The 15,274-nt window shown below is 34.7% G+C and overlaps 2 pseudogenes; both read right to left on the minus strand.

Annotated features, from left to right (window-relative positions):
- Positions 1-308: 308 nt before the first annotated feature.
- Positions 309-2,565, minus strand: LOC132313847 (S-norcoclaurine synthase 1-like; annotated as a pseudogene).
- A 653-nt stretch (positions 2,566-3,218) lies between these two features.
- Positions 3,219-7,077, minus strand: LOC132313848 (peroxidase 20-like; annotated as a pseudogene).
- Positions 7,078-15,274: the final 8,197 nt, after the last annotated feature.

A 15,274-nucleotide genomic window follows, 5' to 3' on the forward strand; every position in this document is an offset into this window, starting at 1 on the left:
ACAGGAAAGATTGGCACAGGTGTGAGTTTGTTGTGCTTCTAAATGATATGTTGGATGTTTGTTAACAATTTTAAATGAATCTTGGAAGTTATACCAAAAAAAGGAAATATTAAAAAAGAAAAAAAAAAACTATTGGAATTTTCACCAATAAAGAAAGTACACCAGAAAGCCAGAAGATTTCCTGAGATAGTTATTCCATGTTGGATTTGCTAAACTGGAAGTATATTAGTCCATGCTGAATATCAAGTTGAAGTAGGAACAATCTCTATCAAGTTGAGCTAGTACGGTAGATTAAAATTATTCGGTAGTCATGCATATTTAATTTTCATATGATCCAATAGGCTTTTACCATCAAGTTTGGTACTTATCACCAGTCTCACATAGTCCTCGCTGCTCAATGTCTTATAATTTGCTCCATTCTCCTCCATGAGATCTGTTAAAGGACCAACCACAGCCCTAAGGTTTGGACTGTGAAATGCAGCAATGGAAAGGCGCTATTTCTCCGAGTTCACAACGGCTCTCTGCTCAATGCTACTGTATTCTCCATTGCTCATTATCTGATTTCAAAGAAGGTAAAAGTGTTCAATATCACAAAATCTTCAATGAAAAAGATGACCAACAGCAACCCCTTTCTTGCTTGAGTGTTGTTGTATTATGGTCTAATTACCTCCATAACATCACCAATGTTGAAGATAATCGCACCGGGAATAGGTTTAACAGGTTCCCACTTACAGTTTTTCTTGATCTGCAGCCCTTGCACATCATTGACTTGAACCAGCAAGGTCAGTCCCGTTGCGTCCGAATATGGAGTGAGACCCATGACCTTATCTGCAAGCACACAAGGTGGATAGTAGTTCATTCTTATCCCATGTGTGCAATCCTCAAACATACTTGTGAGTTTCTCAGGGTCAATCCCAAGGTTTTTAGCCATCAACATGAAAAGGCTGATTGATACTTTGTGCAGCTCTGATGAGTACTTCTCCAAGGTTGATCTGATATATATATATATATACATATATATATATATATATACATATATATATATACATATATTTTCTTACAAAATTTCATTGTATTTAAATTCACTTGATCAAAATTTTTGTTTTAAAATGTTTTGTTTACCTGAAAGAAGGGGCAGTTTTAGGCCAGAGGCTCAACTTTCTCTGGGAGATTGGTAGGGGTAAAAGGAAGGGCATGTCACCCCAGTCAAGCTTTTGATCTTCAGAGACAACAAAGGCTTGGCCATAACCTTCAATACTGTTTGGTGGCTGTGCATATTGTCACGGGCCTAGAGATTTGGCGCAGCGGCACGGCCTGTGCGGCACCAAGGCGTTGCTTCAGCTCGCGCAAGCGCCCTGGTCAGCCACCACGACCTGCCCTCCCAAGGATACATGTTGACTGGTTTCGGCCTGCCATGACCTCGTCAGGGGAACGGCTCCAGCTCCCGACCAGTTTGTGCAGGGATGGCCAACTCCCTTCTTCATAGTCAAGTCCACGACCAGCGACAAGCACCTCGAACTGAACCGAGTCGACCTGCCTGAACTCTGAAGAGGTACCATCCTGTGGTCCTGCAAGCCCCTTCCCTGTAACCATTCCCAGTCAATGAATGTTCTTAGCCAACCAGCATGCGTGTCTTCTATGCTCATGGCGTCGTTAGGAATCGGATCGTGACAATATGCTATCTTCTCCTCTAATGGCAGCTTAAAGAACTCCTCACTGACCACTTTCATTTTCTCAATTGCCTCTGATACTCCTTGATTGATCAACTGTTTTGCCAACACAATTATGTTACAATTTATCCCTTTAATGAAGCATGATTATACATATTATGTACTATAGTCTTTATTGAAGATGAATTTATAAAATTAATTGGAAGTTAGTCCAATTATCAAAGGGTAAAGATGACAACCTAAATGTTACACTTATAATGTAATAGTGTAACTCATTTTTTTCTAATGTTTGGGAGCACGGTGTCTTGGACTTGGGATTTTTTAAATTTGTACTAAATTTTCTCTAATACCAAATTCGGTGCCACCAAACATATATATATATAAATGTTAACATGATTGAGTATCTAATTGTGTGCCTCTTTAACATGATTGAATATCTAATTGACTGATTAAGAAACATTGGGCTATAATGGGTTGTGAACAAAAGTGCGATATACCTGAAACAAACCCGAGTCTTTAGCATGACGAAGTTTTGATAATTCATCAATGTCACCGGGACGTTTACTCATGTCGATGACCGGAATTTGTAAAGACTCATCGACGGAAATTATGTCAAGTTCAACCTCCGGCTGAATATACCGATTGGGAATGTCCTTGGGCTTCTTGGATGCCAGTGTTTGCACATTATCAACAGGGAGTGAACCACCAAAGTCCCTTATCCCCACCTCAGTCTCCATTGCTCTATACTTGTCACACTTCTATTGCTAATGTTTTCTTCTTATATTTGGATGATCAATTTTTGTGTTTTATTTTTTGTATTTTTGGATGGATTAAAATGCCTTGAAATTCACATATTCTTGCCGACTACTATTTTTTGTTTTTATTTTAAGAAGAACTAGTATAACAACGTCCAACTGGTATGAAGAAGCCGTCTAGTTTTGGAAGCTTTTGAGCAAGTATCAAATTGCACAAGATTCTTCTCTCCTAAGAACTCTCATTCCGGTTTTAAGCAATGTATGTTGGTTATTTCTATAAAAAAAATATTTAGCCTGGTTTAACCTCTCCTCTCTCAAAGTAGAGGTGAGAGGCGAGGCCCGCTAAATGAGTATTACTTGACGTAAAACAGATAGTAAATTTGTTTTTACAGTTTATGAAATGATAAAAGGAAAGGATAAGCTCGGCCTAATTAGGTTCCTCTACATATTGCTTGACGTAAAATATATAATGGATTTGTTTTTACGAGTTTATGAAATGTTAAAGAATAAGATAAGCTCGGCCTAATTAGATTCATTCATATATTGTTTGACGTAAAAGAGATAGTGGATTTATTTTTACGGGTTTATTAAATGATAAAGAATAAGATAAGTTCGGCCTAATTAGGTTTCTCAATGTCAACGGGCCATCTCCGTCCGGTTTGGCAAAGTAAAATATGTAGCCTGTAAAAATAGTTTATTTACCCACTAGCTTGTAACTTGTAAAAAAGGATAATTTGCTAGTCCAAGTACAACATTTTGAAATGCATATAAATGGTACTTCTACTTTCACCACCTAGGTGTTTACAAATCTGCAATCTCTCCCTCTTCTCCAGTGAGTACATTGATGTTCCCCATCTTGGCCATTGAATCCATAAATGAAGTAAAGAAAAGTTCTTGATTATAGGCATAAGTCCACACATTTTTTTCTCTCTCCTTCAAAATCTTCATTGACCAACACATTATCGGATATTAACGATCCATCTCCTCAAATGATATTGTTGTGGAAGTAGTGGTTGTCGAACCTAGCCGGAGTCATCAAATCAAGTGGTGCCAATTCACTGTCTCTCCCTGATTTCGGACATATAGATCGTAGGATTCTTCTGAACTGTGTTTCTCTTACGATGGTACAAGTGTTCTTCAGTGTTTTGGTCATAAACTCTTTGCCTAAAGCTTAAACATCTTGCCTTTCCCATTGTGTGACTACCTATAGACAAACCCATGAAGATTACAATGTGATGGAAACTAGAAAGAGAAGAGAGGATAAAATTTTCCATAAATAAAACTGTTAAGAGGTTATTTTGTTCTTATCCGGTCATGCTATAGGGTTAAAGAGGTCTTTTGTTACAAAGGGTATTTGTCCCCATATCGGATTCGGATGGAAAGTGAAATGGTATAAATGGGTGGGTATGCAACATTACCCAAAAGTTTAAGTTTTTGGGTAAATGGGCAAGTGCCCACCTGTTACAGTTGGTATCAGAGTCACATCCAATTCTTGATCCGATGTCACGACAAGCGCCTGGCCTGGAGGCGGCTTGGTGTGTCATTTGGATAGGTAGGATGGCCCGACCGCGCAATGGGGATATTGCGAGTTCGGGTGGGGGAGAATGTTAAAAGGGGTATTTGTCCCCACATCGGATCTGGATGAAGAGTGAAAGGGGTATAAATGGGTAGATATGCAACATTACCAAACAACTTAAATTTTTAAATAAATGGGTAAGCGCCCACCCGTTACATCTTTTCACTAGGGTTTTAAAAGGGTCTTTTCGTGTGCTTTTCAAACTGCTAAATGACCATGGGTTGGTAGAAATCACGTGAGTGTAGGTTTCTCTCCGGAGGGTCTTAATGTAATTTACCCCAAAGATAATGTTTGGTTGGTGAGAAAATGACTAATGAAAAGCGTTCAAATTGGAATGTTATGAACTAACATAGGAAAGACCACATATAGTATTAAGATCACAAACTCCCTCTCATTTCCAAGTCTTCCATGACACAACATAATATTCATTTAGACTCATATATTTCTATATTTGCAGATTTGTGGAATGTGGATGTTCAGAAAATTACCTGATAAAGCAACCAAGTCTTTGATGTCAAGACCTGTTGTTGAAAATTGGCAATGAGGGTCTCTAAAGAGGAATTTGGAGCAGGTATGAATTGGTTGGCACCATTGAAACTTGCTTTTAAAGAGTCTCTCCTGCCCAAATAGACATTCCATCTGGGACCACCTCTCTGTTATATAAAAACAAAAAACCCACCAAAGATTGCTAAGAAGTATGACAGAGTATCAAACGTATGTTAATGGGATGACATCACGTGACACACACATAGAATATATTTATCGGTCACATTTGATTTATGTTGATTAATAGACCTATTTCAATATATATTAAGGAGGCTGCATCAAGTTAGACTCACGCGAGCTTTTCAAAAAAAAAAAAAAAAAAGTTAACTCACACGAGTATATCTATTATTATTATTATTATTATTTTAATTTATTTGCGTTGTTTAATCTGCCTATTTTGTGCTCAAGTAGCATTACTATATATAATATACATGCATGTGTGTGTAAAAACAAGACCTCGTCAAATAATCTGGGTCTAGCCCAGTGCAATATTTGTGAAAAAACAGCATTAACCCCCTTTTATGGTTCAATTTTTATTTTATGTGAAATTCAATTTTCACTTTGCAAGACTAATCATTTAGGCTTGTTTGATACACGATTTATTTTTGGTGTTTTGTTTTAACTTGAAACAAAATACGAGTTTTGTTGTAGAGTGTTTTGAATAGTAATGGAGAGCATGATTGGTAAAGTCCATTTGTTACAAAATTTTTGAAAACAAAAATATAAAAACGTGTTTGGTTAAAAAAGTTACAATTTTGAAAATATAATGGTTAGTTTAACAACGTTATTTAAAAAAAAAATAAAAAATAAAAAATAAATAAATTTTTGTTCATCGCTACATTACATAATTGGTGTTTCATACAAAACAAAATAGATTTTATCAATTATATTTTTTTCACTTTTTACTATTATAGTAGTCGACAAAAACAAATCGTGTAATAAACAGTCTTCCTGCTTAGTATGCGCTTTGTTTTAGGCGTTTTGTTTTTTACTAAAATAGAAACAGTATTTTTGCTGTAGGAGTGTTTTGAAAAAAAAAAAATCGAAAGCACATTGCCGAAAAACAAAAAACAGTAGAACAAAACCCATACAAAATGAGATTATTATTAGGTTTGTTTTTAGACAAATTATAGCCCTAGTAAGTACAAAATCTGTATGTTCATCTCCCTCGTGACAAAAACTAGCAATTAATTATCTCCAAAGCAATGAAAATTATATGCCCCTTATTAGCGGAATAATAATTTAAGGACTAAATTCGGTAGTTACCAAATTTAATTTATGGAATAGCGGAACCTATCATAATGTGTTATCATAACGTCATGTAATGAAACTCACAACCTCTCACACATAAATTGAATTTAAATGTTATCAAATTCAATTTCTAAATCACTCCTCATATCAAGTTTGCCATTTTTATTTGTACATTGGAGTCCGGATTTAAAACTCACAAGAGAGAGAGAGAGATGTACCGAAGCAACAGCGTCAAGAGTAGCAATGGCTAAAATATCAGCACATGAAAGAGTGTATGGACATGCCTCCTCCAAAATGTACTTAATCTCATCAATCACCTCAAATCCTCTTAGAGAGTCAATATTAGGCCCTGTTTGTTTTTCACTTACTATGCCCCCATAGTTGTCCAGTAAAACTGATGCATCACATGCCTGATAAATCAAATCAAATTTCATTATTCTTTTTCTACAAAAAAATTTAATCATATACTACGTATCAGATATAATGCTAGTCATTTGACTCTCCACATTTATAAATGTAGAGCTCCACGTCAGCCATATATTCATATTTGTGGCCAATCCAACCAATATGGTTGTCGCCAAAGGAAGAAAGGGCTTTTGGAGAAACATATTTCATGGGAAAATGCATAGGGATTGTCTAACGGCAAACACTCTCACCTCACATTTTTGAAGTAGAGAGTTCGAATCCCTTAAGACACGATAATTACCGTGCCCCGGTGGTGGATTATCAAGGGGCTCTAAGAGCTCCAACACCACCATCTTTGACAAATATATAGAAGGCGGACATTTCACCATGAAATTTCATGGGAAAATATATAGGTGATTGCCTAACCGCAAAACACTTCACCTCGTATTTTTGAGTTTGAAAGTTCGAATTCCTCAAGGCAAAAAATTTTCTCAGTAATTGCTTAATGCATGTGGGACCGTCCCTAGTGGTGGATTTTATAGGAGTGCTCTAAGAGCTCCGATACCACCTCCTTTGACATATATATATATATATATATATAGAGAGAGAGAGAGAGAGAGAGAGAGAGAGAGAGAGTTCACTATGACAAAACAATCTGAAAATGCAAGCGAAGGAGTGAGGCAGCCATCCGAGGATCTCTGAACACCGCAACTTGGACTTGGCGTCGAACAATCTTTTCCAGCAAGGGGCATGTTCGTTTGTAGTAATCCAGAACCAGAGGTAGTCCATCATCATAGCTCAAGCTTCTCACGCCATGGAAGATCAAAACTACTAGCACTGTAATGAATATTGATACTCTTCCTGTAAAAGCCATTACTGAAAATAGGTTCACGTACAGAACATTGCTCAGATTGAATTCAATGGCAAGGAAATGAGCTAGCAACCTAGCTAGCGCTATTATATTTATATATATAGATGGATATATACATAGTATATAGTTTGGACAAAGACATGGGAAGTTTTTTTCTAATGATTATGATGTCTGAATCTTTTCGTTTTTTCAAACCAACTTTATCTTAAAGACATTCATTCCTTTAATTTGGGCCTTAATCAAAAGTAGATGCAACCAACTGGGACTAATTTGTGTTTGCTTGGTTTAGGCATATATAAGAAGACATACATTATATATCTCACGTACAAACTTCCAATTATATTGTCAGCTGGGCCCAAGAGAATATATTCTAGTTACAACATCACCTAATTCATAGTTAGCCAATACACAAAACATATATATACAATGGTCAAATGGGTCCAAATCCAAATAATTCCCATAAGTAAGACATTTTTATTTGTCTTTATTTCATTATTTTTTTTTTGGAAAGTTTTAGCAAAACTCACAACATTTCACGGTAATACTATGCTTGGTTGGACCGTTGGAGGGGTATGGATTGAGGAAGAATGAAAAAGAGGAGGGATGTATAGCATTCTCTTATTTAGTTGGAAGGAAGTGAGAAAAAGGCGGAAGAAAGGAGGGAAAAAGTGAATAATTACTTCAAAAGAAAAAAAACTTGTTTTTTATTTTAATTTTCAACCAATCAAAAAAAAAAAAAATAAAACCCAAAAATAAAGGTTTCATCCATCATTTCTACAGTCTCTTCTATTTCCAATCAATTATACAAAAAGTGAGAAAACATCTTCCAATTTATAAGAATGTCTTGTCCATCTCTTGAAAGTAGATATCATACATTCATATCATCTGAACTAATGATATTGAGCTCCATTTGTTTCGATATAAAATATTTTTCTTAACAAATATTTTCTTTTTTCAGGTAAATTATTTTATTTATTTATTTATTTTTAACTTTTTCTGTGTTTGACAAAGGTTTAGATCGAGATTGAAATTGAGTTCATCGGGCGGGGCGTGTGAAATAATTTGTTAAAAATTGAAGAGTGAGTTATTTTTATTATGTTTTAATATATATATAAATTTTTATAAATATTTTACGACAACCAAACACCAAAAAAATAAAAAAATATTTTCTAAAAAATAATTTACATACAAACAAACTGAGCCTGATAGTGGATAGATATTACAAAAATGATTGAATTTGGGTTGGGTCGGGTCAAAATAAAAGCAGGGAGAGGTATCACATGTTTCTCAGCTAGCAATCCAAATAAAAAATGACTTAGCAAAAAATAAAGTTAACTAAATCCGTAATAAAGAAAGCAGAAATATACTAGAAGCAACATAAAATAAATAAATAAACAATGATAGATACTGAAATTGCCTTGATTGTGTTGATATTGTACGTATTGATTGGGATGACTTGTATTCAAGGTTGCTTTTGTTGAAAGATCAAATAATCATATTTTGACAGCACTTAACCGAAAAAAAATTAAAATAAAAAATAAAAAAATAGTATGAATAAATAATGTAATTAGGCATGACTGGCATATATAAATATTGCAACTTGCATATTAGTATATACTTTGACTGACGAGATCTAAGGGACACTTCAAGATTACTTATAGCAACCAACATACTGAAATTGGAGGAAACAAAATAAAAACGAAATTATATATGTTCGGTTAGTTTTTTGAAAATCGTTCTTGAGAATTTAAAAAGTAATTTTTAAAAAAAATATATTTTCAAAAAGTAGTTCTCATAAAAGAAAATTCAAAAACTGCAACAAATATAATTTTACGAAAATATTGTTGATACACTCCTAAGAATAACTTTTTGATTTTTCTATTTTCATGAGCCGAAAATAAAAAAATTGTATAAAAACATTTTTTTTCCTATATAGTTTGATTTTCTCCTATTCTGGCATAAAGCGGGGCTAAAGCGAGTACAAATTCGAAAGTGGGAGTGTACAAAGGGCAAAATTAAATCACAAATAGTGGAAATGGGAGCGAGAGTGAGCGTGAGAACGGAAGCGCACTCGGAACATAAGAGCGACACCTATTGAGAAAGATTATGTGACTTGTGCTCCGTTTGGTAGGAATGAAGGAAAAGAGGTGGATGAATGGTAGGAAGGAAGAAACAAATTTTCTTCGTTTGGTAGAAGAGGCAAGGAGAGAAGTTCGATGAGCCATCCTTCCTATTTCACAAATTTTTATCGTGTAAAACACGAAGGAAGAAAAAGAGGAAAGGACATAATCTCTTCCCAGATGTTTTATTTATCTCTTCTTTTCTCCATTCTATCCAAATTTCTTCCATCCTACCAAATGGAAGAGTCTAATATAGAGTCCAAATTTTGAAGTAAGGAGATCAAGCTTATTACTGTAGTTTCTTTTGTCAGCACCAATATTTGATATGTTACGTCTGCATACACTACATTATGTAAACTCAATTACTTGAGAAGTTCAAGCTTAGCATTTGCCTCTTTGTGTGTCAATTTTAGCAACATCAAGCCTGCTTTTATTAGTTATTTGGCAAAATTAATTGTGAACAAAACTTGTGATTGTTATTGTCACCTAAAGCGAAAGAGGAAAAATAAAATAAAAAATAAAAAAAGCAAAAGAGGATAAATAAAAGGAAAGAAGAAAGAATAGTCGGGCAAGCATGCATAACAATTTTGTATTGGCTAAGTTCACGAGTTGGAGATAAGCGGACTTAAACTGCTAGCATCGATAGCAAGGGAAACCACTGCCTCTCAGGTCCCCCAACTGATTCTACCACATAGGCCAATGATATACAATAACTCTCCCGAACACAGTTTACGCCTTTCATCATACTATGTGAGTCCACCACAATGCATCCCATGGGTGCAAATGGTTCCGCTGAAGTCTTGTACTTAAATACGGAGTATCATTATTCTAAAAAAAATAAAAATAAAAAATAAATTTAAGTGGTAAGAACATATTGAATGCATACTTCGTATGTGCCATGGTGAGAAAAAGAATATTGTTTTATGTAGAAAGTAAAAAACAAAAAGATACATCAAAACTAAAATAGAATAAAATAACAAGAAATTATTTAAAAATTTAACATAATAAGAAATATGATTGATAATAGAAAGGAGTAATTTAATAAACGACAAGTTATTTGTGTCGTATTACAAATACGACCATCTTCAAGAAGTATGGATGAAAAATGCCACTTTAACAAAATGTATTACAAAATATATGACAACTTTGTATTAGTAAATTTATTTATTTTTTTTTTTTTCGGAAGGTTTTGTTTTAGTAATTTCGTATTTGACAAATACCTATACATTTGGATCCAAATTACCCATCACTAATAATTTTAATTCTCTCTTTCTGAAAATACCTATACAAGGGCTAGACACCCGTCCAACACTCCTTTGAGTGTGTCCTGTATTTTTTTAATATATTGGTTATGGCGCGACATGGCTAGGACATGCCAGAGAGGAACAAGAAGAAGAGGATCGCGCCGGAGGACATGCCGGAGAGGAAGAAGATGAAGAGGGACACTGATGTGCGATGAAGATCTGTGCAACAGTTAATGCGGCTATCATGCATATGTCCAAATCATATATATATGATTATATATATCAATTAAAAGAAAAGATTGTAAAGAAATAGTAGGGATGAGAGAGCATCACCGAAAGAACATTGCCGAAAGAAGAGAGTAGTGGGGCATGAACTAGTGAGATGAAGAGATAGAAGAAGGATTAAAGTGGCGCGATGTAGAGGCATGGAGACAACATCTTCTCAGCGGACATACCTGAGGCCACAGTAAGAAGACACGCTTCTTTAGGATCTGTTTGGCAACAAATAATGTGTTTTGTTGAATATATATATATATTGTAACGACCCGGTCCTTTGCCTTCCTTTCCTTTTTCCTGAAATTTTATGAATGAAATTTTCGTTTAATTTTCTTTTTTGAGCTCTGTTTCGTGTCGCTTAGTTTCATCTCGAGTGCTCAGAATTGGTTTCTGAGACTCTTTCATGTGAATTGACAACTATCTTTGAGAACCGAGTCATTTTCGTATTTTTCGTTTTTCGGACACTATGCGCTATTTCGTCTTTTCCCTATTCTATCATTTTCCCTATTTCGTCTTATCTCCGTTTGTCAGTTTTTGGCACAACCTCACTTCTCATGCTCGAAGTTGGTTTTTGACTTCACGTGCCTTCATCTTGAGTGGTTTCCTCGAAATACGTATCTTTACTTTTGCAAAAAAGTACTCTGGTTGCTCCTTGTGTCCACAGGGGCATAGATGCACAATTCTTCAGAATCTTTTTCATTTCTTGGGGTGTTTTTCGTAAATATCTTTTGAAGATATTTTATTTCAGGGGCATCTAAGAAAATATCTTTTGGAAGATATTTTCATTCTGGGGCAATTTCGCAGTTAACCCTTTTTGTAGGGGCCATTGTGCAATTAACGAAAGTTGTTGCAAAAATGTCTCGTCTGGAGCCTGGATCCTCGTACAGGATTCATTTTCACTTTTCATTGACTCATAAATTCATAGAATTTCCTTCTAGTCATTTTTCTCCAGTTTCAGAGTTTCTGGACCCGGTTGCCGCCGAACTTGTTCGAGGCATAACTTTCTGATCGGGACTCAGTTTTCAACGTCGTTTCTTCCGTTGTTTATATTTTCTCATTTTGAATCTTTTTTGTTCATGGAGTTTTGCCATTTGAGCGCGTTTGCTTAAAATCCACTTTTCCGGACCCGGCGGAGCCCTTTCAGGGCAGTTTTTGAGACTTACTATAAATAGGATACCCTAAAGTGAAAAATCAGATTTTGGTCATCTTCCCCACCTCTCTTGGCCGGATCTCCTAGTAGCCATGGCTGCCACTTTCTCTCTCCTCCTTTGGTCCACTTTTCCTTGGTAAAAATCATTCGGCCTTAGCATTTATTGCTTCCCTCGACGTGCTCTACCTTTTGCCCTTATTAGAATCCATTTCCGACGATTTTTTGAGTTCGGGTTTGGAGTCAAGTTGAGATTTTCATGGGGCTTCTTGAGGATTCTTGTTCACGGTGTTGTCCCCGACAAAACCTCTCGGTATCGTCGAATTCGGAACACTTTTATTTTGGTGGGCCTTTAGGATTTTCATCTCAAATTGAGGTAGGAGGTGTTATAGATTTAATTCTTGTTATATAACATGCTATTGATGCTTATACAACTTGATTGCATGCTTAAATATAAAATCTAGAGATTTTATTATTTATTTTTCTTGTACGGGATCTAATTTCCCAGTTGCTCATGACTTGGTTTAAATATGTAGCATGATTTTATATTACCCCTTGATATGCTAATTGTCGTGTATTAAAATTGGAACATTTGAATAAGTACTAAAGATTTTATTTAATATTTATCTTAGGTGAAAGATTAATTCACATGGCCTTAACTAGCTTAAAATCAATATGTGTTAGCATATTAAATTAGGCCTTAGCATGCTCTCTATCATAGTTGAATTTGAAAGTAATTGGAGGTGTTTTGAAAGTTAGTAATTATTAATTAATTTAATTAATTAATTTGCCCCGAGTGCACTATTCACTCTATTTGAATTCCGACTTGATATTCTTGATTTACATGCCATATAGCTTCACATATATTTGATTTAGAATATTCGGTTAGGTTTTGAAACCTTTTATTTAATTAAATTCCATGTTTAAGATTTAATCCTCACGGTGATATACAACTTGGAATTGTATTGTGCCATGCTAGAAAATTAAGTTTAGGTATAGTTGTCCGCATATATTAAATTGAGATTAATTGCATGACAATTGCAACTTTTAATTTATATTTAACTTTAGTGAAAGTTTAATTCGCATGGTCGTAAATTGAATGAAATAAACTTGTAATGTGATATTACATTAGTCCTTGGCATGTTTTTCAACATAGGTTAATTTGAGAGCATTTGGTTAAGTTTGAAAATCTAGAGATTTTAATTAAAAGAATTAATTAAAATCTATTTTGTGGTCCCATTAGCTTAATTAAGGTTTTAACTTGATGTTTGTATTGGCTATGACTTGTTACTAGTATATATTAATTTGGGACTATCTGAAGTTGTTTTAGAACCTTGGGATTTAAATTAGTATTATTTAATGAAAGTTCTACTTTGTTGTTCTAACAACCTAATTGAGTTTTAGAATGAATATAGGTGGTGACATTGTCATGTCCTTTAACATGTATTAAATTGAGGTTAATTGGAATTGAATCAGAATCTTGAGAATTTTATTTTGTTTATCTATTTAAATTCTATCAATTTGCTCCATGATCTAGTTGTGTTTTAGAAGTGGTTTCTATATTCAAATCATGGACTTAGACTTGTTGTATATTTATTTGGTTATGTTTTGAACATTAGATAATATAGTTGCTATATTTGTACTCATGAGAATAGGTTTTACTTATTGAATATATTGTTACATTGTGTAATGATTTGCACACTTCGTATTTAACATCTTTTATGTATAGCGTGTAACGAATCGCACACTAAAGATTCGACATTCATCATATCATATTAGTTGTGGATTTAGAGCATGTATTGTATAGGTTTCCAAATTTGGTTGTGCTTGGTAGATAGTTGATTTTCTTGCATATTCCTATTGATATATGCGTTGTTGCACAACTTGTTGATTTTGGAAACTTAGGGATGTCATTGTTTGACTATGGCTAGGACGTGGTTCTAGTACGAGGGATAGTCCCTCTATATAGTCTAGTGCACACATAGGGAGGTTACCCATGGGCTAGTAACCCTAAAGTAACTATGTTGTCGGTCTGATCCGACGTGACGTCTGAGTATCCACTTTGTTTGACTTCGCATTTCATTTTCAAGTTGATAACTAGATGATGTTGTAACTTGTTGTTCCTTATTTGTCTTTCCATTTTAAGTTACATGATGTTAACTTTGCGAAATTGTGCTTTATGTGTTGTATTGGAAGTCCCAATGTTGGTTAAAATACATCGATATTGAAAATTGTGTTTTGACGTTCTAACATAGCTTAGAAATGATCCTATTGATTCATTTAGAACTTAGATGCTAGTTGGCATGACCCACTTCGGTTATTTTGTGCTTTAGATTCTAAGTTGATGGTTTTGAGAACTTATACCTTGTTGCATTGTATAACATGCTCTTTTGATGTTGAATTACGTGGATAATGTAATTCTTGTTAACTTGTATTCAAATATGCTTTTGTCATGTTGTATGGATTTCTCTAGACTTTGTTCAATTACATTGATAATGTGACCCGTGGTAACTACAAGCTTGTTGTATTAATCGGATTACTCCAACTTTGATTTGTCTTATTCATGTATTATATCATGATTCTTGTTGCTTTGTATAACATGTTTCTATGTTGTTAAAATGCATTGATGAAGTGATTTATGCTAGAAACACTCTAAGGTAGCTTAGGATGCTCCCTGAGTCTCATTTCGATATAGACGTTAGGTGGTATGAACCCCTTTAACATGATTCACCTTAAGGTGATAAATTTATAAAATGCTAGGTCGATACATGCTCATCTCCTACGAGTAGCTTTATGTTACTCACTCCTACGATACTGGGGCATATTTTAGGTACGAAGACTTGGTTTGTGAAGCCTAGCATTCCTTGGATGTCGTGTAGCTTTCAAGTTTTCATTTTATGCAAATGTTAGCATGAAATGTCATTTTGTAGACTTATATGTCAAAATATGTATATTTGATTCCATGTATGTAATGTGTACTTAAATACACTCCTTTCAATGTATTTGATATGTATGAGATGAGGCCGGAGGCCAATGACATGTATATTGTATTCTATGCAACTTTTTAGCTTCATGAAATGTTATGAAAACCTTGAAAAATCGCAAGCCATTGCTTCACCATGGTTGCATCGGGTGTGGGAATTCCATTTTCATTCTTTTATAGGGTCTTATAAATCTTGTTTGAAGTGTGGCCAAGGGTCAAACGATCATTTGATCCCATTTTGTATTTTTGGATTCTGAGTTTTCATTCCAAGTTCCATTTTCGCCTTTTTGCCCGTTGGAGGGTCGGATTTTGTATCGGTGGTATTTTTAAGTCGTGGACCATTGTAGCACATCCAAATAGATAAGTTACGTCTGCGTGCATGGTCGTTTTCGGGCAAAACCTTATCGTTTGTGTTTTGAGCCTCTTGTGA

Source organism: Cornus florida, unplaced genomic scaffold (assembly GCF_030987335.1).
Source record: "Cornus florida cultivar Cherokee Brave unplaced genomic scaffold, ASM3098733v1 CherokeeBrave_3.0.0_Hap2_Chr06, whole genome shotgun sequence".
Taxonomy (NCBI): domain Eukaryota; kingdom Viridiplantae; phylum Streptophyta; class Magnoliopsida; order Cornales; family Cornaceae; genus Cornus; species Cornus florida.